Source organism: Columba livia, chromosome 1, assembly GCF_036013475.1.
Source record: "Columba livia isolate bColLiv1 breed racing homer chromosome 1, bColLiv1.pat.W.v2, whole genome shotgun sequence".
Lineage (NCBI taxonomy): Eukaryota > Metazoa > Chordata > Aves > Columbiformes > Columbidae > Columba > Columba livia.
Genome location: NC_088602.1, coordinates 186,052,783 through 186,074,717, shown reverse-complemented (window position 1 = coordinate 186,074,717; position 21,935 = coordinate 186,052,783). Strand labels below are relative to the sequence as shown.

Here is a 21,935-nt window from a genome sequence, read left to right as displayed (position 1 = left end):
GGTGCATTGTTTTAGCTTTTTTTCTTTTCTTTTATGAAGAACTTTGACATTTGCAGGTGTATTCCACCTTAGAAATTTGGCCAAATTTTGCAAGTCCTGACATCTTTTGGAAACAGAAGTTCCATCATATAAATAGCCACAGTCATGGCCTCTCCACCCGGCATATATCTCTAACGTTAATTAATACTATTTGAGCATCTTCAAATCCCTCTGAAGACAACAAAATGTAAAGCAAACTATGTGCACACAGAAAATGTACAGGGAAGGAAGGGAACATGCATGGAGGAAAGTATAGCCACCTGAGATGAAAGTAATGTAAAATCTTTGAAAAATTAAAAGACAACTTCAGATTACAGAGGTTTTACATTGTCACAGAGGTGGTTGTTACTGTACATCACTTCAGTACTTTTGAAACAATTTCCCCCTTATTAAAAGATGGTTCCTCCTCAGTAACTCTCCATATGTGGACCTACAGTTATCTATCACTAGAGTAGTATATTACATATTGCATAGAACATTAATTAATCAGTCATGTTTATTTTAATAAGTGGTTAATCCATTGTTCTAGTTTGCAAAGGTCAGTGGTTTGTTCAAATTAAAGCTTCTCACTGTAATAACACATTATTTCAATACACTTAAAGGATTTTAGCACATACCTCTCCTGTATGGACACCTGATTAAGCAATTCCAGATGGAAACATGCAAGGGACAGGCAAGTGATGGAAAGTACATTATTTTTACAGTACTGCCTGGAACAACAAAAGAACATGGAAATATAAACATCTCACATCTACTTAGATATTAGAACATTAGCAGTATTGTGAACTCTCATAATTTTATCATAGAGCACTTTTCTCTTTCTTTTAACCTCCAATTACTGCCAAGCACTCTAAACTGAAGACAACTGAAACAATTCCTGGTTTCAATTTCATATAGAGAAAAAAAAATTGCATATTTTTCCAAACATTTTGCTTTCAAAGAAGCTGGGTTCCTGGCTGGGCTCCTGAATATGTGAAGGTATCCCCTGTGTTCCTGTTCCACAAACCCTCCAAACTGGACGACCTAGGAATTGCACTGCAGTCACCACCAGGTCTGTGAGGCAAGATTTCTTAGAAATTAGAAATAGCATGCACAGGGGCAAAAGAGGCACATATCCAGGTCTCATCCCAACACACACTGGCCCAATGAACACTCAGACCCAGGCCAAGGAACGTGTCCAGGGCCAAGTAACCTGCGTGTAGACAAACATAGACATCTGGCTTGGAAATCAGTAAAGAGAACAAGCAGCAGTGGTTTTAACAGGGGCTAAAAATAGTAGGCCACCTTCCCCTGCCCCAGCGCTGCTGTGACATAGCACTAATAAAGTGGGTAGATGAAGAAAAGTGGACCACTCTCTGAAGTTCGGACAACTGCATTCAGCTTTCTATTTTGTGACAGCAAAATGTTTGTTGTTTTTATCACACTACCAGCCAGTCTGAGCTTTCTGCAAAAGTCCGGTGTAAAATGCACAGAATGTCTCCAGCCTTTACTCTTGTGCTTCCTTTGTAATAAGTGAAAGACTCACTGGAAGTTGGAGAAGGCATTTAATAATTGACTGTATTTTTTTTCAGTCACAGAAAATAGAACTTTTCTTTAAAAAATAGATTAAAAGCTCTTGATTCTGTCTGATAAAAAGCAATTATACCACACTACGTTGCAGAAGGTCATACTGACATCTGGTGGCCTTTCAGACCTGTGAAAATTGCTCCCACCAGTTCTAGCAAATAAGTCATGCAAGACTGTTATCAATGCGAAAATGACATTGCGGTTGTGTTTGTATCTGCCTGGTCTTAGTGGGTATTATTCAAAACCTGAGTTACGAGGTAATGAGTCCACTCCTCAGTACCATGCTGAAGTACTGCCTTTTAATTAGTTGCCATGTTAAGTCACATTTGCTTCTGGCCTTGGCTGCAGGCATCAGAAAGCCACAAGCTTTCATAAACAGCAATTAAGGGTGTCAGAGCTGCCACAACAGCTCTGCAGCTGCTCTGGGAGTTATCAGATTTCACAATGACACATTGCATTAAACAGAACTTCAGCCAGTAGAAGTAAAAGTGTCTTACTACCATTATTGCTATTGTAGCGTATAGTAGATCTAATTACAGACCAGGACCCCATCACAGAAAACACTATACAAGCCATAAAATGATGGGCCTGCCCAAAGTAGGCTGTAATCTAATTATAAGACAAGGAACAGTGAGGAGATTGAAGGTGCTACAGACTACCACGTCAGAGCCCAGCCCCTTAAGAGATTTAATTAAATAGAGAGGGGTTGGTTTTGTTTGTTTGTTTGTTTGTTTAAAAAAAAAAAAAAAAGGCAGAACCTGCCTGTGGTACTGAAAGAGAGCAAAAGTCTGAGAAGAAGTATCTCCTTCCTATTAAGAAAGCATAAATTTTGAGGGCAAAATATCTCAGGTTCATCTATGGGGAGGATTACTTATGTAACAGGAGAAGAAGAACCCCTGAATCAGGTACAGCAAAGGTCTTAAGAGACATACTGTGCCACTGCTGCTGCTAAAAGAGGAAAGAAAATATTGCCTTTTCCCCTGTGAAACAAACAGGATTATGTATTTTTGCACTCTACCTTTGTGAAGGAGACTGCTATGATGTTTCTATGACACTGAATGTCTCTTGTTGGGGAGGGGAAGAGATGTGATCTGGCCCACTCATCCATGCACAGAATGGACAAAGAAAACCAAATGAGACTCTGCTGTTAGCTGTCACCAGGAATTTCATTTTAGCTCAAGAGAACAAAATCCTGTCAGCAAAGGTTTTCCTGTCAGTTCCCAGGCTGCTGACTCCAAGAGATTATCAAGAGCTGAGGTCTCCATTACAGAGAACTGGGGTCCACCAGAAATTGCACTAATCAATAACATAAACTTTATTCTGAATCTGCCCAAGGAGACACAGAAAGGACGTTCAGAAAGACATCTCATAGTGTTAAAACTCTTTGTTTCTTTTGCATCATTTTGGTTCATTTAATTTTCTGTGTGGTACTGTTGTAAGATTAAGGGTGAGGTGGTGCCGTGGTTTAACCCTGGCTGGCAACTAAGCACCATGCAGTCACTGTCTCATTCCCTCTCAGGTAAGATGGGGAAGAAAATCAGAAGGGTAAAAGTGAGAAAACTCATGGGTTGAGATAAAGATAGGATGATAGAATCATAGAATCATTTCAGTTGGAAGAGACCCTCAGGATCATCGACTCCAACCATAACTTAACTCTAGCAACAAACCATGCCCCTAATTTCTTTTAAAGTGGGTGAAACAGTCTGAATGCACATGAAAAAGCTAGACAAGTCTCAAAAGAGGCAGAAAACAAGTTTTTTTAAATTTTCCAGCTGTGTATAATGCAAGGTGTAAAAAAGGCTGAGTCTGTTTCTTGCTGTGAAACCCCCCATAATAACAGCACCCTAAGGTAGGGAGTCAGCTCTCCCACTAGGGCTCTGTAGTTAAGTGACTGTGATATCAAATTTATGAATACAATTTGTGTTGTGAAAAAAAGACTGTAAATTTTAGTTGCCTTGAATAAAAGCAAAGGGAACCAGGAGGGTATTCACTGACTGACTTGCCCGTACCCCATTCTGCAGAATTTGTTTCACATTCAATTTGATGAGATGGAGATGTTGCAGTGGCGACACAATGTCATGTCTAAATGCTTAGTCAGCTTCTCCACTCCCAAAATAGGTGCTGGTGTTTATTTTGGCTGACAACTATTGTTTCACCTGTAATCACACAGTTGCCATGGAGAGACTCACAACTTACAACCACTCTCATTTCAGAAACCCAAATCCTTTTGAACCTAAATATTAATTTCTTTTTCACTCCAAGATGTTAAAAAAAAAAAAAAAAAAAAAGTGCCTTATCCTAACCTGGAAAAGCACTCTGCAAAAATTATGAAGTTGACTTTCCACACACATACATCCCAATGTGCTACTAGTTTAATAGGTGAAGTAAAAGCCACACATGAAAGCAAAGTAAAACAAGGGATTCACTCACTACTTTGCATGGGCAGGCAGGTGTTCAACCATCTCCAGGACAGCAGGGCACCATCACACATGATGGGTACTTGGGAAGACAAACGCCATCACTCTGAATGTCCCCCCTTCCTTCTTCTTCACACTTCACGAACTGAGCATGACATCATATGCTCATGACATCATCCAACCCTTTGGTCAGTTAGGGTCATCTGTTCCAGCTCTGTCTCCCCCCAGACTTTTGTGCACTCCCCACCTTCTCCTTGGCACACCAGCATGAGAATCTGAAAAGTCCTTAAATACTCAGCAACAACTAAAACATCAGTGTGTTATTAACATTATTCTCATATTAAATCCAAAACACAGCACTATACCAGCTGCTAGAAAGAAAAATCAACTCTATCCCAGCCAAAACCAGGACAGGTAGCCAACCCATGGTTTATGGACTGCCTCCACAATATTGCCTGAATAATTCATTCAGCTTGCAGCCTATCTGCTATCAGACTCTTTCCTCAGGATCCTTCAGATACAGGCAGAAGCAGTTCATAATAAATTGTTCTCATAGCCCAGCACTTGCTTCCTGAAGCCTGTTGTCCCGTGGTCCCCATTCATGTGATCAAAATGAAAGTCACTTCTGGTTGCAAAACCCAACACCCACAAACACTTGCATTTCATGGCAACTATGAGTCCATTGCATGAAGGGGCACAAACACTTGTTCGTGTGGCACAGTGGAACCCTGAGTATAATCTGTAGCATTTGCAAGTGGATACAGGTCCTTTGAATTTACAAATTAGCATTTTAATATCATAACACCTGTTTGCATCAAAAAGTCACATAAATGACATGAGTGAAACATAATATTTGAACATTGCTACAATGTGTAGATTTTACACTCCTTTTTGAAAAATATAATAAAAATCAGTACCTTCCTGGGAAACATTTCCATTTTGATAAAATTACCTTTTTGATAGAAAACAGTTCTGTTTAAACTGTGTCATCCAGTTTCAGTCAACATATTATTATTGTTATATTTTCAGCAATGTTAAGCATTTTACAGGCAGGTATAAGATACAGCCATTTCCCAGATGACCATTACAATCCAGGTAGACAATACAAACAGAAATGGCAGAAATGTCAAAAGAAAAAAAAAGATGAAGTACAAGAAGTGTGAACGCTCTACCTCTGATTTAGTAATGGCAGGAAAAGTGGGAAATCATTTCAGAAATTATGAACCATTAATAGAACTGGAGAAGTGTGAAAGCCTGTTGGATGAAAGAATTTGATAGGAAGGTGCTGGAAGATCTGACTAACAGGGTGATGATGTGAGGGCAGGTTTGTGAGGGCAGCTTTGGGAAGCATGAAGCAGGCAAGGAAAGGAAGAGAAGGAGCTGAGATGAAGGATGGACTGAGGAGTCAGCTTTGCTAAGGCCTCTGGTCATGAGACTGTAGTGTTGCTTCAAAGGAAGCCAGTAAAGGGGCTGCAGATGATCCCAGGAGTGAGCTATGAAGACGGTTTTGAAGGAGGGAAAATCCACCAAAATAGGAAGGCATAGCATAGAAAGGAAAATATAATCTAGATGTAAACAACCAGTTTCTTAATGGACATGGAAGAGAAACCTTCTAAGTAGATGCCGATGATCTTGCGCAATATGATTGCATATTATGATTGCCTTTCAGGCAAGCAACCAGTCGCAGTTCTTAAGTTAAAACAAAAAATATGGATGGAGCTTTATATAATAACCACCCACTAAAACAAACACATTTAGCTAATGACCTAAAACCAATAAAATATCACATTCGTTCCATTAAAATCAAAGCAATGCTTGTGAATTTTCTGACAGCCCATTTCATGTTACCAAAAGGCACCGGCACCTGCAGTAAACTTTCATATTTAGTTCATCTTTGCTTCTTACTGGTTCATAAGCTTTAAAATCTTGTAGTTTGTGCTATGTTATCCAGTAGCTACTTATAATAAAGTTATATGATTGTCAACACAAAACTATTCCTAAGATTAATTTTTTAAAACATTTAGGACAAATTACAAAATCTTTTTGGTACATTCATCTGTTGTATCTATTGGTTAATCAAGACAGTTCACTGACTGTACATTTACAAGCCAGAGAATCAATTTAAGTTTTCATCACTAGTGTTAAATTCAAGAGTATGGTGCATTTGAAAAATGAATGTGCTTTATTCATGCAGCAGTCTGCTAAACCAGCAAAGCTATCAGCATTGGTGAAAGCCTAAATCACAAAACTGTGAAGAACACCTTCATCATTTTCTATATTAATATAAAAACAGGAATTCTTCAGCAAACTGTAGTATTTTAGAAAACAAAAATCAAACTTGAAGAGAACTCCACAGTCACAATCACATTCAAAACATCTGAAATAAATTTATAGAGAGAAATAAAAGAATTGGATACACATAAATCAGATAAGTCCACTTCTTAGATGTATCAATACGCCTCTGCCTCAATAGTATTTCTAAAAAGCAAAGCTTTGTATATAAAGAACACATTTTCAAAGAGCACAGAAGACATTGCACAGAACCTGTAGTTACAGCATCTGGCAAAAGAAAACATAAAGTTGAAACCATTGTGGAAAGCAGCATGATTTAACAGTTTTTTCCTATCCATCAAAAGACCGCTATGGAGGAGCTTTTGGCAAAATGTATACTGACTTAGTCAGGAAACTCCTAATGCTGTTCATCTCAGCTCCTCATCACCAAAAGCTCATTCTATGGGCACTGACAACAGCGTACCACTCTGAAGCTCTTAAGACCATGAAAAGGTTTGTCGCTGAGTTACCCATGTGTTTTTAAAATAAATCAATTGAGAGGAATTACATCTAGTAGAAAATTTCAGGGAAACGTTAGTCAAGAATTACTGAATTATGAAAGTACACAGTCGCAAGGCAGAATGGGTAGCTGACTCTATCTAATTGGTATCTTATTAGGAAAGGACACTCAAAAGAACTTGCAGACATGATTTTGAATCGCATTACTTAATAATGCTTCTTTCTCTTCAAGTTTTACAGCTTATACTGGAATTAAACCACTGAAGTGAAAACATTGCCACCAGCAGTCACTGATACAGCAAGTCAGGCTGGGTCACTCCAAAGGTCCAACAGCACACCTGGCAACAAGAGCTGGCTGCAGGAGAAAGATTCTTTTGAGCACCAGCTGAGTCCCTGGGTATTTTTTTTGCCCTTTTAACAAAATCCGTTTTCTGAGGACATCCACATAGATTATCTAAAAAACTCTACCTGCAACGTAGTTGGCTTGCCACACTCACACATCTGCATGTAAACATTAAAACAAGGCTAAGTAAATTATTTGAAAGAGGAAAATTTTATATGATTGGTCTCCCCATTATAAAAAATATATGTGACCTCAGGTGTATATATCACACACAAAGCAATAGCACAGTCTGATGTTTGATACAAATGATACTAGATAAAACAATATTGTGGGTGAAAATTGTGTGTGTCAGAGGAGGTGGCCCTAGAAGAATTCAGAAATAGATATGTATGAGTAGCCACTTTACTCATTGATTACTGTGTAAGAATAGGGCAAAAAGATTAGCTACCCGAAATTATAATCTCCCAGACTGCACTTTAATATTGACTATGTTCAGTTTCACAGTGGCAGAAGCAAGAGTGCACATATGCCCCTGCTCTATCTCAAGGCATTTGTTCATAAATTCAAATAATGGGTGTTAGAGCAGCATTAACCTTTGGCTATTTTCTGTTAGAAAATACTCCCCACAATTTCTTAACTATTACTGTTTGCATTTACACAATATTGTAGAATTGTTATCATTCTCAATTTAAGAATAAACTTGTGTCCTTGGAAGATTTAAATTGCTACTGTATAGCTTTATTTATTGGGATAAAGAGTCCAGGTAGTGCAACAACTTTAAAATTTACTTCAGTCATTTAAATTTTAAACATTAGATAGTTCCTCATAAGTGGTAATGAGTAACCAGAGGCCAAGCTATAGCATTGTGCATCAGCTTTCATTCAGTCTAACACAAATTGATCTCTGCTTAAATTGAGTGAGAAAAATTCCTGAGCAAATATTCAAACTTAGGCCTCATTAGACAAATCTTCTCTCTACTGATGTAAAATGGAAATTTTCTGTTTCATAAATACAACACTCTGCAAGAAAGCAGGACTTCCTCATTGCAAAACAGCCCCATGCAAGTTTTACAGAAGTTCATACTTCAGTCCAAACAAAAATAAGCAGTGACAATGATGAGCAGTAGAGCTCTAAATCATTTCCACAGCAAGACCTTGGTCACTTACACTTCTGTGCATCAGCAGTTCTTTGATCAGAGGATCATAAAATGGGCTAATCTGGAAGGTACTTCTGGAGTTCACCTAGTCCAATCCCCCTGCTAAAAGCAGGGTCAACAAGAGGAGGTTGCCTAGGACCATGCCCAGGTGGACTTCTGGTATCTCCAATGGTAAAGGCTCCAACACCTCTCTGGGCAACCTATTCCGATCACCGTCTCAGTAAAAAAAATGTGGTTCTTGATGTTCAGACTAAACATCCTGTGTTTCAGTTTGTGCCCATTGTCTCTTCTGGCTCTGTCTTCTTTACTGCCCTCTACCTGGTATCTATATGCAGGAATAAGATGCCACTGAGCCTTCTCCTCTCCAGGCTGAACAGTCTCAGCTCTCTCAGCCTCTCCACATACTTAACATGCTCCAAAACCTTCAGCATCTTCATGGTTCCTTTACTCAACTCACACTAGTATGTCCATGTCCCTTCATACTGGGGAGTCCAGGCTGGGGCCAAACACTCCAAATGTGGCCTCCCCAGCACTGAGGAGAGGAGAAGGATCACACCCTTGAACTGTAGGTGATGAAAAGCTGTTCTTGATGTAGCCCTGAAGAGGCTGTTACACTTTATCAATTCAAAGGGGCATTGTTCTCTCAAGTTCAATTTCTTTTCCACCAGCACCCACAGTCCTTTTCTGCAAAGCTCCTTCCCAGCTGATCAACATGCAGGGTATACCAGTGCATGGGGTTATTTGCCCCCAGGTGCAGGACTTGGCATATCCCTTTTTTGTACTTCATTAAGTTATTGTTTGCTGTTTTTCCAGTTTGTCAACATTATTCTGAAAGACAGCACAGCCATCTGGAATATCAACCAATCCCTCTGCAAACTTGCCAGGGATGCACATTGTCCTATCATCCAGGTCACGAACAAAGGCATTAGACTCTGTTGGCCCAGTTTTCAACCTCTGGAACATAGCACTAGTAACTGTCCACCACCTGAATTTCAAGTCACTGATCACAATGCTTTGAGCACAGCAGTTCAAGCCATTTTCAAGCCACTTCACCATACACTTATCTAGCCTGTACTTTATCACTTATGGAAAACAGTGTTGGAAGCCTTGGTAAAGTCAGGATTTAAAACATCCACTTCTCTTCCCTCATCCATCAAGCAATTCTTCTCATCATAAAAGTCTATCATGTTGCTTAAGTATGACTTTCCCTACATAAATCTACACTAACTGCTCCAAATCTTCTTCTTATCCCTCATATCTGGAAATGGCTTCCAGGGGGATGTGTTCCATCACTGTCCCAGGCAGTGAGGGGAAGTTGACTGGCCTGTAGTTCCCCAGATTCTCCTTCTTACCCAGCCAGCTCGGAACCACTGAGCCATGCACATATATTTGTGTGGTTTGAATCCAACTCACCGTGTCCTGCTGAGGGTTGAGAGAGAGCAATGCCAGCATAGCCATACATGAAAACATAGTTGCCAATCATCCAGAGAGATTGTTTCTAATGCCTAGCTGGGCTGGAACCAGCTGGAAAACTCTCTGTATCCATCTGTGAAGATCTGCCCTAAAACACTTTGGCAAATCACATACTTGTGCAAGAAAGAAAGCTGCATACTCAGAATCTGAAGTGCTGGGCTGAGAACCTTCTCATCTCATTAGGGCATATAAAAGTTAAACACCTAAATATAATCTAGCCACCTAGGGATCTCTTTCAGTATTTTTACCATGCACCCAGACATCTCACACTCAAGGGAAGATTGTTTGCAATGGAATCACTTTCAAAGCAAAATAATTAGTAAAATGGTAGAAATTATACAGTTGGATATATTCTAAATGAGGGAGAGTGATGACAAACCATAAAACAAAATCTTCCCCAAAACAGTAAGTTTTCCAAATTCATGAAGACACCTAGCTAAACAGACCAAGTAAAAACCATGAATTAATACAAGATACTATTGGAGGTGACAATTTAATTGCTCTATGTGCTTAATTGCTCATGTGTAAAATATAAACCATGTTAAATTAAAACAAAAACTGAGAAAAAGGAGAGGGGGGGCAAAATGTTGAAACACAGGCACATATCTCTAATGCATGTTCAGGCTAAGGAATGTAATACCAGCAGAGTCATAAAACGGAATAAGAGAACTATTACAAAATGTAAGCATCTTAACCAGGGCAAGATGTAATTAACCCCACTGACAAGGTAACGGTCTGCAGCAAGAAGTTCAAAAAGAAAGGACAGAAAGGTGAAGGTGTATTTTAAGGCAGACACCATATCAGCTTCTACTGAAATGAAAAAAAAACAAACAAACAAACATACAAGGCAGAGTTAGAATCCAATCCAAGGACTATTTCCTGATGTCACCATAATCAGGTTACATTCCATGCACAGTATGGAACAAATGACTAACCAATAAAGAGCATCACTGACACACTGAATAATCCAGTCTCAAAGTGAGGAGTACATCATAATTTTCTATATCACTTAGTTCAAATATGTGGAAAATGTCACTGTAGTCACTACACAGTAAATTGTCAGGGACTATTCTATGTCTTCTGAAGACCAGACCTAGAAATATCATTAAGACACAAAGATTGTATTTCTGGAGATTTTCCTTTTTCTTAACTATATTTTCTTCTTTTTCAGTCTTCCTTTGGTTGTAAATTATACTCACGCATTCTAGTAACTAAATCTTATCAAGCAGAAAATATACTTTTATTTGGCAGGGAGGGAAAGAAAGGGGATATCTTTCCTCTCTTGTAACTTGCATTTGACACAGTGAATCAGAGCAAAAGCTTCAGTTTAATAGCATAAAGGCTGTATAGTCCAGATAATAGAACAAGTTACTATAGTCTTAAAAGAAATCAGTTTCTGTAGGATCTCCTCCAAAAATGCATTTACATTAATCTGTTTATTGCAGATGTGTGGGTAAGGACTAGACATGTTTACTCACAATACAAATATCAAGACTTGGCATAGTTAATTTGTCCAAAGACTTCTGTCCAGAAATATTTCACAGTTTCATTTCATTTTGTCCTCATTAAAGTGTAAAAGAAAAGGCACAAAGAGGAAACTGGGAGGTTCAAAGCTACACAGTTATCCAAAGTCAAGAATACTCACCTCCACAAACCCATCTTCAAGTCAGATTATTTGGTTTAATTATTTATCCAAAAGTCTAGCTGGACAAAAGTGGATCTGACTCTTAACAAGTTAAACTGGAATGCTCACAAGCCTTGTGCAAGTAAAAGAATTTGTCTCAGGGTTAGGTCAAATACACAACTAAAGTAGATTCACAAACAACAAGGGTGACCAACATTGATTTTCATAACCTCCAAATGCCTGGAAAGCTTCATTATTTTTTCCAGTGTAGGGTTTTCAGGACTCACCTGTTCTTGTTCTTAGCTCCTGAGTAAACCAAAGAAGACTTCGACCAAAGCCTGCTTCAAAGTTTCAGCTCCTATAGTGTGCAGTCCTCCAAATTCTGACTAGTACAAATTCCTACAGTCAGATGGCATCTACTCGGAGGTCTGCACACTGTCTCCTTGATTTCAGGGAGCAACCTAATCCAGGCCTCAGCCTCTTTGTACCCTCCCTTCAGCTATTTGTCCATATTGATGGGATGCTCCCCAAGGCTTCTCTTCTCCAGGCTGAACAGTCCCAGCTTTCTCAGCCTTTCCTCAGAGCTGAGATGTTCCAGTCCTTTAATCACTTTAGTGGGCCTTTGTTAGATCTCTCCAGTAGTTCCACATCTTTCTTGTTCTGAGAAGCCCAGAACTGGACACAACACTCCAGATGTGGCTTCATAAGTGCTGAGTAGAGGCAAAACATCACCTCCCTTGATCTGCTGGCAATACTTTGTCTAAGGCAGCCCAGGATACCACATTCCTTCTTTGCTGCAAGGGTACCTTGCTGGGTCGTAGTCAACATTGTGTCCACCAAGACCTCCAGATCCTTTTCTGTAAAGCTGCTTTCTAGCTGGTCAGCCCCTATCAGCCTGGGATTGTATCTCAAAAAGTGCAGGACATTGTATTTCCCTTTCTTGAATTTCGTGAGGTTCCAGTCAGCCCATTTCTCCAGCTTGTCGAGGTCCCTCTGGAAGGCAGCACAACCCTCTGCTCTATCAGCCACTCCTCCCAGTTTTGTGTCATCGGTATGCATGGTGAGGTTACACTCTACCATATCCTCTGAATCATTAATGAAGATGATGAACAGGACTGTACCCAGTATTGACCCCTGGGGTACATCACTAATTATTGGGTTCCACCTAGATGTTGCACCACTGCTCACCATCCTCCAGACCCAGTCAGACTCCAGTCCACCCTGCTGTCTGCTCATCCATACTTCATCAGCTTCTCTATGAGGAAACACTGTCTATCTCCATTAGTATACACATTTATCTTGAGAAAAAAAAAATCAACAGAAGTGAATGCTTTAACACCAGAATTCTTTTCAAAAGTAAAATGGAAGTGTCAGAGTTCTTAGTTTTAGTTATCACCTTTTACATGATACTAATCAACATCTAATAGAAATAAGACAGCACTAGGGTTTAAAGGGTTTAAAATCCCTTAAAACTAATGTACCTTGAGAGATGAACCTACATCTTTATTTACATGTCTGAATTATGGATTTGGCTTTGATGAGATGGGTGCCTTCAAGCCTTATGGGCAGGTGTTTGAAAACTATACATTTGAGGATTTTTTTTCGTCAGAAATAAAACATAAGATGTATCCATTGTCTCCTTCCTTGCTTCAATTACATCTGAAGGCCTTCCTACAACTGATTTCCCTCCAGGGGAAGAGCAAATAATAACTTTACAAGATTTTATTTCAGGATACCATACCACACTGGTCCTGATAAGATCTAGATTATTGAGGTGAGAAGGCAAGAAGATGGAGAAAATTGAAAATAATTTGCTCTTAAGCACAAAATTTAGTGTAAATTATTGGTCCATTCAAGTCAGAGATTTAATATTAACCTCAGCGGAGCAAAAAATGATGCCTCAAAACAGTGATTTGTAATCAAACAGGGTAATACTGTTGGAGACAAATCATTATCTCTCATTAAGTTCTCTGAAGAGCAGAAAACTGTATTTTATCTTTTCTGTCTCACTGTTTACTGTTCAGTTTACCTGGAGCCTCGTACAAGGTATTGTGACTTTTATTTTAGCAAATATTTTATCAGCTGCAAAGGTTTCTTATGCATTCCTTTAATTAGAATTGGAACTGACAAGTAATGTAAGTCTCTGCACTTGCAAATATTTGAAATGTTTCAAATTTTATTAAAATTCAGTTTTTTATTCAATAGATGAGATACACAAGTTGAAATGAAATCATTCATAAAATGTATGACAGATTATAAAGAAGTGGAAAACAAGGATCCTGGGAAAGCTTGTAATATCTGGTATTTGTTTTGATGACATTAGTCAGTCCTTGCACTCTTGCACTGTGCTGGCTGCAAGTGGCAGGAACCTCAGTCCAGATATCAGCACCTGTTCCAATATAGCAGCTATCCACTTGCCACAGATAAAGCAGAATACAAAACTACCTGTTGATCACAAGAGATTCTGTTATAAGGCTAACAATTAACATTGTATTTAAAAAAACTATTGAGCTCCTTGAAGATTAAGAATAAATCAGTGCCTAATAGCATCAATGCTTACAAACAGCAAACATATCCGTATAACTTGCATCTATTAAAACAGGTTTTAGGTGTCAGTAGTACTTCTCAGTAAAAATGACAGGTGAATCTTACTATCACCAGAGACTTTCTGAGCCTTTAACAACTTTAAGTTGCTTGTTAGCAACTTCTTGCCACAAAAAAAAAAAAAAAAAAAAAAAAAAAAAAAGAGACTACTGCTAGAAACTTTTAAAATCAGACTTCATAGAACAGTACAAAGTGCACGGCAGGAATCAATCCTGAATTGGCAGAAAAACTGACTTCAGAAAGCTTAATATATAATTTCATCTCTATCTTCCACAGTTCTTTACTGTGGCCTTCATTGTTTCTGTGGTAAGCCTGTGATTGATCAATAATACCATGTTTTTCATGAGTTGGATCTGTGATGTTGGCTTTAATAATTCCCTGAATCTGCTCTTACCTTTAAATACACTGATATCTCTGTTCTGCAAGCTGTCTTCCCCTAGGAATTTCTGATGACTTTTTAGGTTCTCCTAAAAAAAGAAGAAGATAAGACCATTCAGACAACAACCTCCCCCAAAATTAATCTCTTCTTGCTTTGTAAGACCTACGTGGCCTTTCTACAAAACTGCTACTAGCCAATGCATCTTCTTCAGGCTGAGAGAACTGAGGGAAAACATCAAGACTGAAAGCAACCTCTGATTCAATTTCAATTAATGGCATTCTCTACATCTAAAAATATACTAATTAATAAAAATATCCAAGCAATACTATTTTATACACCTCTCACTTGACTTGTTCCCACACATTAACAGCAGAATGTGACAAATTATTCAGCCAATGATATGGCGAACAGGGCAATGTTCATGGAAGAATTACCCTCAGTCATTATTCAAAATTGCTCAGGGAATTATTTGTGACTTGTTTTTAACTGTAAAGATTTCTGCTGATTAGTTCATTAATACTTATCCAATGCTCAGCAATCAGAATTTAAAATCAGTAAGTTAATTAGCACAATTATCACGTGTTAAAACTAAAAGGGCTATTATTGTGGTTTAGTAAGGTTGAAGAAACACTTTTTACAGCTCTGACTGTATGCTAGTAGGAAAAAGCAGTGCTCAGAACATTATTTTGTCCCAGTAAATTGGACAGGAGTTCTAACACTGACTTCAAGGACAGCAGAATCATGTCCCAACAAGATTGATATCATAGTCAAGTGCAGAAGTCATGAATTAATATGAACTTAGAAGTAAAGCTTATATCCTTAGCCATAAGAAAATGGACCATATTATGTTTTTTATTCTTCTTATAGCTACTTCCAGGAGAATGATGTGTCTTAATCTTGATTTATTTTGTGCTAGATAGTGTGCATCATGTACTCCAAATGCTCTTCAATAAGCTAAACCAAAAATCAGGCAGTGTTTTGTCTTCAGCTTAGGTTGTAACCTAAACATGGAAGGGATAGACTCTTCTAGGGTTCGTAGAAGCTAACACAATATCAACTAATAAATGCAGCCATATTTACGATTATGGAGTTCATTGTGCAAATGATGTCAAAACTGAGCATTTGAGTTTTTTTCTTAGTACAATAAGTATCTTGCTAGTTTTTAATGCTCTAGCAGGTATATTATAATTAAATGAAAATTTATTATTTGTACCACTGTATGTCACTCATTAATCAATAGCAGTTTTCATCCTCCAATATAGGAAAAAGGACCTTAACAATAGGTCAGTCAAACCCTGTCTGTAAATTAAAATAATCCATCCAAAATAGTGTTCTTTTGTGTGCTTGTGTGAGTAGGCATGCGCATGAAAGTAGCCCCATTCTAAATGTGGCAGTGACTGTGCATCACACAACAGTGTCACACTGCAGCTGTGGCTTGGAACCAGCAGGCTCTGACAGGGAAGCCAACAGCTTTGTGCCTTCCTCTGCAAATTCACAGAAACTTACATATGTGTTTACATGTGTGCATATGTGCACATACACTCCTACCAAATCAGGCATCCTACACTGAATGTGTACTTTGCATGAGAAAAAGTAAAAGACTGCCCTGGCTCCTCCTTTGCTTCCAAACGGAGTAACACAGGAACATATTTGTGCAGGCTGTAGTATCTTTCCTTATTTAAGCTGGAGTATTCTAGTACATCCCAGGGTGTACAAGAGATTGATGTAATGCCCCTGTTCCTAGCAATGAATCAACTCATCAGTGTGACATGGGTACCTATTAATTATGTAGCACTCCTATTTTACAAAATCTGTTTACAGACTCTGTCTGGAATACTAATTAGTTATACAGTACATATTTCTCTCCAGCCTACATACAGCTAGCCACTGTTATTCACTATGCTTATATTTATGTTCTTTTTATATGGTTTAATCCTTAGTTCATCCTACAATGTATTGTAAACCCCTAAGGCTCAGCTACAGGCTCCCTAATCAGGGTTCCTGAAAGCACTGAGGCTCAGTGCCAAGCTTATACCTAAGCTTGAAACTGAGGCTAAAAGAGGAGGACTTCACAATCAGGAATACATGTGGGAGGGAGGGTAAAACCCATACCCCATCACAGAGTCAAAACAGTGTCTTCATGCTCATCAGGCCAAATCCAGGGTTCAAGCCCAGCTTAAATACACCACATAAAAATATTCTGTGCAGATAACTTAATTATGCCACCTTACAGGTGTTTTCAGTGTAATCATTGTCCAACTGATATTATACATTTCTCATACGAAATCTCAAGGCTACTTGTATTTCACAGTGATTTATCCTATAGCCATTGATATTTTAACAAAATACTTGTTGTTTGCACTTCAACTGGCTATTTTCAAAGACATCATTCTCTGTTCAAAACAGGAGGGAAAAATTCAGCTTTTATTGGTCAGCAAAAGATTTCTCAATTGTCATAATGGAATTTGATCACTACCTAAATAAGCAGGCTGTCCTCTGCCCATTAACAGAAAATATGTGTAATTTTTCCAACAGATGCAAACGCACAATAGATGAATGAAAGAAATATTGTAATTCCTTCTATTGTTCCAGTTTCTGTTTTGTACAAATGATTCATTCATATAAAAATATTTTTGTTTAGATAAGATAAAGAACTGAGATGTCTCAGCTACCCGTTTGTAATTTCTTAAGTGAAAGCAGAAGATAAAACAGAAATCAAAACATTCTAGTTGCTGACACCTTGCTGCTCTAGTTCTTCAATAAAATTTATATTTGAGATGGGGAAGAAGTCAGCTATTAACAAGGTTGACTATTTAGCTAACAAGGAGCAGAAATACTACTTAAGATGGTTTTAAGTAACACATATGACGTGTAAGAGATTAGAGTTAGCTTGCCTGCACTGGGTAATGTGACCATACAAAAAGTAATTGTGTTGTTTTCTTTTAGTTATTCTCCCATTAATTTATTTCATGTCAGAGAGCACTGCATAGCCTTAATGTCACGTGGGAAGCACACACTTCCCCATAATTTCTGTGCATTTGTGGATATAATTCATTGAATTACATCTCATCCTATGAAAGCGAAAGTAAAGCTTTGTACAAGGATGTCAATTAAATCGGTATTGTAATTTACTTGGAAGTCTTAGAGGTGTCATCCTTGAACACCTCCCCTTTGTTACAAGACACATTACTGAGGAATCTCTGACAAGTTGTGACTTGTCCTAAACATATTTTCAGGCATTTTTCATTGAATAAATCTTCAGGCATGCAGTTCTTTTCCCCACCTCAGTTTCCAATTTCTTATCTATTCTCTACTTTCCAACTTAACTTTTGAAGAGGTTACGTTTTACTAGTTCTGGGATCTGAATGTCTTTCTGTTCCATTTATACACCTGGAATATTTACAATTGCTCCCTCAGAGATCTACAGACAGGTTCTCAGACTATTTGTCCCCTGACTAGTTGTTAAGACTATCTAAATTGCAGTATGTTCTTATTTTAGGTCTCCAGCTAAGTCTATGTCATAAGGTTATAAAGAATCACTGAATGAGCTAAAATTCAGTGTCCCAGTTCCTCACTTCACAGGATGTGCACACAGTTAAATTTTGAAGGCTGTTTCATTGTGATCCTATCAAGAAGGCATTTAAATTCCATAAGGAGACAATCAAATTCTTTATGAAAACAGAGACCTATTTGTTCTTTCCCCTTCTTTTGGTGAGTTATTAGGTCAAAATTAAGCACTTCTGGCCAGGACTGACATTCCCTTCTCCCTTTCATTTCAGACACTATTTTTACTTTCTAAGGCCATTTCTGGCAGCCTTTTTTTGAGTTGTGGACATGAGTGTGAAATATTCATTGATCAATTTTCAGTCCAAATAGGATGGGTTACCCGAAGGTTGTGCACTTCCACATTATGCCCTAAACATTTAAAGTCTTTCAGGGACTGATCTTTCAAACACTTAATTGTGCAACCAAGTTTAATGGAGTAGTTCACAGGCTTGAAATTAAGCATTAACTTCAGTATCATGCTGAACGAGATCTTAACTCTTCTTTATTACCAACAATTACTGAAGCCCCATTTTTATTTTTAATTTTACCTAGCCTGTCAGATAAACATACCCATAAAACCCAATCTGTTATTGTCAGCTGACACCACCTGAGCCTGAAGTAGATAATACATAAAGAAGCTTAAAACTGCCAAGGATAAAATAAAACAGGTACACCAATGATTTTGGTTTTTAAACGTATTAAGTCTTTTTCAAATTTAACAAGTATAAAGAGAGTAAGAAAGGAAAGCAAATGAATGCCGACTTAGAGTTACCTCTCGAGCTATAGAGAAATCTCTGACATCAGAAAACATACAATATCCCTGCAAAAGAGTTCTGTGATGAAGATACAGTGTTTGATTACAACAGTCTCCATACTTATGCAAATCTGATTATTTTTTATAAATGCATGACCCTACAAATCTGTGTAAGTAATCAGTTTCTGTTAAATTTCTGAGAGTTTATGAGGATGTAGAGCACCTGAATTTTGACAGGGGCAATCAGTGTCTTTTGGACCATCTCATTGTTGCCCATTATACAAAATCCCATATCTGAAAAATCAATGGGGCTCTAAATTCCTCTTGGCATTTTGCAAAAAGTCGGGTATGACATTTAAGGATAACTCTTGTCAGATGCAAGCCAAACTACCTTTATACCCTCCCACTTTGTACTTCATCTCTCCAAGCTTTTCTCAAAGTTAATAGGCCGATACCTTCCAAAACATAAATTCATACCTGCCAAAATACATGGAGTCACACTGCTGCCTCTTTTCACACTCCATCTGCTGCATTTGTTATTTCTGACCGCACTTCCTGCCATGCCACCTCCCACTTGGGTGTATTTGCCTGTAAATTGGAAAATGTTTATAACTGGCCTCATCTCAGAAATGAGGAGTGATTCTTGCCTGCTTTCCTATCCTACACTGCCTACGTTTTTGCCATTAGATGAGAAGTACGTTGTCATCTGCATTCTTTCTTCTGTGGTATAACATAAGATCTTAATCATGTTGTTACACTAGACTTTCTGCAGAGTTAAGTGATGGTTCATGAATAAACACACAGAAAGTCAAAAATGGGAAACCAGCCAGGTCCCCAGGCAAATAAGGGCAGCACTCATGTCTTCCGCATTGCTTCTCTCAAGTGAAGTATTCACAGACCTGCAAGCAAAGAATCTATTTCCCACTTCTGTCACAAATCATTCAAACTGATTCAAGTTTTGCAATCAGGGTATCTTTGCACTGTTTTTAATATTATTTCATTAAGGTGACACCAATAAAGCCAAACAACATTCAGCATAGTGTCTTCAAATAGTTACCATGGCAATACTCATTAGCTGTTCTCTGCCAAAATAAAATGCTCAGGTTACTTTGAAAATGTGAAAAAAGCTTAAAATTGTTCAGTTTTGTCCTAATTCTGTCACCACAAGTATGACACAAAATAGGCAGAGCTTTGATTTTTTTTTCAATCAACTCTTTACAGCAGTATTTTCCCAAAATAAGATGCTTTGTTTATGCCTCACATTAAAAAGAGATGGAGCAGAACGAGGATATATCATTAGGGACACAGAAGCAGAAGTCAAAATAGCATTAAAAAGAAGGAAGAAGAAAGAGCACAGCAGTAGCTGAGAGAAAAGAAGTATTTTATTTCACAGTGATGTAAGGAAAATAGAAAATCCTCTACAAGGCAAGCTATCCTTTGATTTACGTTTACGAAAGAGGAATTCAAATAGGAACAGGCTCAAAGAACCACCATTACAATGATTATGAGAATGTAGACCTTTTGTGAACAATTAATATATCTCATGAAACAGGTTAAATTACTTTCATCTGCTTAGCACAGCAAAGCAACTACTAAAAAGGGAGAAAGCTTTTATACCTGTATGAAGAGGGGTATTTGAGAAGGAGGAAAATTATCTGAATTAAAGGATAATAAATAGTGTAGGCGAAAAAACAACTGTCTATAAATTGGCCAGGAACATGTTTGCTCAGAAAACTAAAAGTTTTCTTGTCATGTGCAAGGCTATGTCTACCCTATGATCCTATCATCTTTTCCAGTAGGAAAATTAAGATGTTTAAAGTTGAGTGCAGAAGGGCACGGAGATCTCCCAGCTCATTAACAGCTGCCCAGAACCTGTGTTTTCCTGTGTCATGGGATACTGGCTTAGAAGCCATGCAAGCACTCTTCATCCTTTGCCTCATTTTGATCAGAGGTGAGACTGTTTCTGCCCAATTGAGATTTGTAAGGTTTGGAAAGGAGTTGCCTGACAGGTAGGAGCTCTAACAGGACTCAAACTGGCTTTAGGAAAGGCTAATTTTAGGAAATCTGTAGAAGCCTTGCTAAGCTACATGGGTATGCAGCAGCTTCCCCTTCATTTTTCTAACTAGGGTTTTGTATGAAGAGTGAAGCTGTTTGGTTAAGGATTGCCACCAGTGCTCTTCTGGAAACAGCAAAACTCCCAGGTGATCCTGAACCTAACCAAACAAATCTCTTATATGATCTTCACTCTGATCTCTCAGAGCAGCAGCAGCCAGGGCAAATTGTGGCCAATCATGGGGACATTTCTGGTTTGGGAGGAGGTCAGGTAGCCTCTCCCCCACACCCAGGAAAAACCCAAGGCTTCACAGCTGCACCTGACCAGCACCTGACCAAGCAGGCCCAGCAGCTCTTCCTTTACTGGTTGACAAAACAGCTCAGGACACATTACCTGCCATAAACAGAAGGCATCCTCCCCTATAGGAATACTTACAGCTGTGCCCATGCATTGCCTGGAGAGGAGTAGCTGGCATGGACCAAAGCCAGGACAGGGAAAACATGGACAGTGAGAGAGTACAGCATGTGCCATTGAGCCACGTAGCTGACATATACAAGTTTAGCTGGAGGGGACAGAATTTGCCTTGTGCCTTGCAACCCATTACTGCTTCACAGCAACCCTGTCCTGTTTGCACTGCAATAGAAAGTAGTGCACAATTCTAATGATAATGCACTCAGGTGAATAAAATCCAGCTGACACCACTTAGTTATATTGTTACTGAAGTGCTAGCAAGACTAAAAAACTAGTAAAAATTATTTGTAACACTAGCAGGCATGTTTATGAACGCAGAGGGGGAAGAGATTTGCTGAGTACAGAAGTGCTGTCATATTTTAGAGTACAGCTTCTTGTGTAGTGTCCATATCCCCTAAATTTAGCACTGACAATATTGTCCATCATCAGCTCGGCAGTACTGTGTAAGTGAGATCAGCACTGGCAATTTTTCTACAAGAGGCAATCTTTAAAGCAGTGTTGGGTGAATAATACTTTTTTTAAGCTAGTCTCAGAACAGGACAATGTTTCTTATTTACAAATAACACTACTGGTCACTGCTTTAATCTACACCTTTCATTCGTTATGGATAGGCCACAGCATATGGCCATAGATCTCTGAGTCTGGGGATCCATTAATCTGTGGTGAGTTGAGAGGTGATTTATCCATGGGATAGAGGAGTCTCCTGGGCTTCTAGAGACA

General features: G+C 38.5%; 1 long non-coding RNA gene across 1 annotated transcript; it reads right to left on the bottom strand.

Annotated features, from left to right (window-relative positions):
- Positions 1 to 12,718: 12,718 nt before the first annotated feature.
- LOC110357645 (uncharacterized) lies at positions 12,719 to 19,346 on the bottom strand. The gene is made up of 3 exons (XR_002411400.2): positions 19,169 to 19,346; positions 14,407 to 14,479; positions 12,719 to 13,853 (listed from the first exon to the last, which is right to left on the bottom strand). It is a non-coding gene; the product is annotated as an uncharacterized LOC110357645 (long non-coding RNA).
- Between the last annotated feature and the right edge of the window lie 2,589 nt (positions 19,347 to 21,935).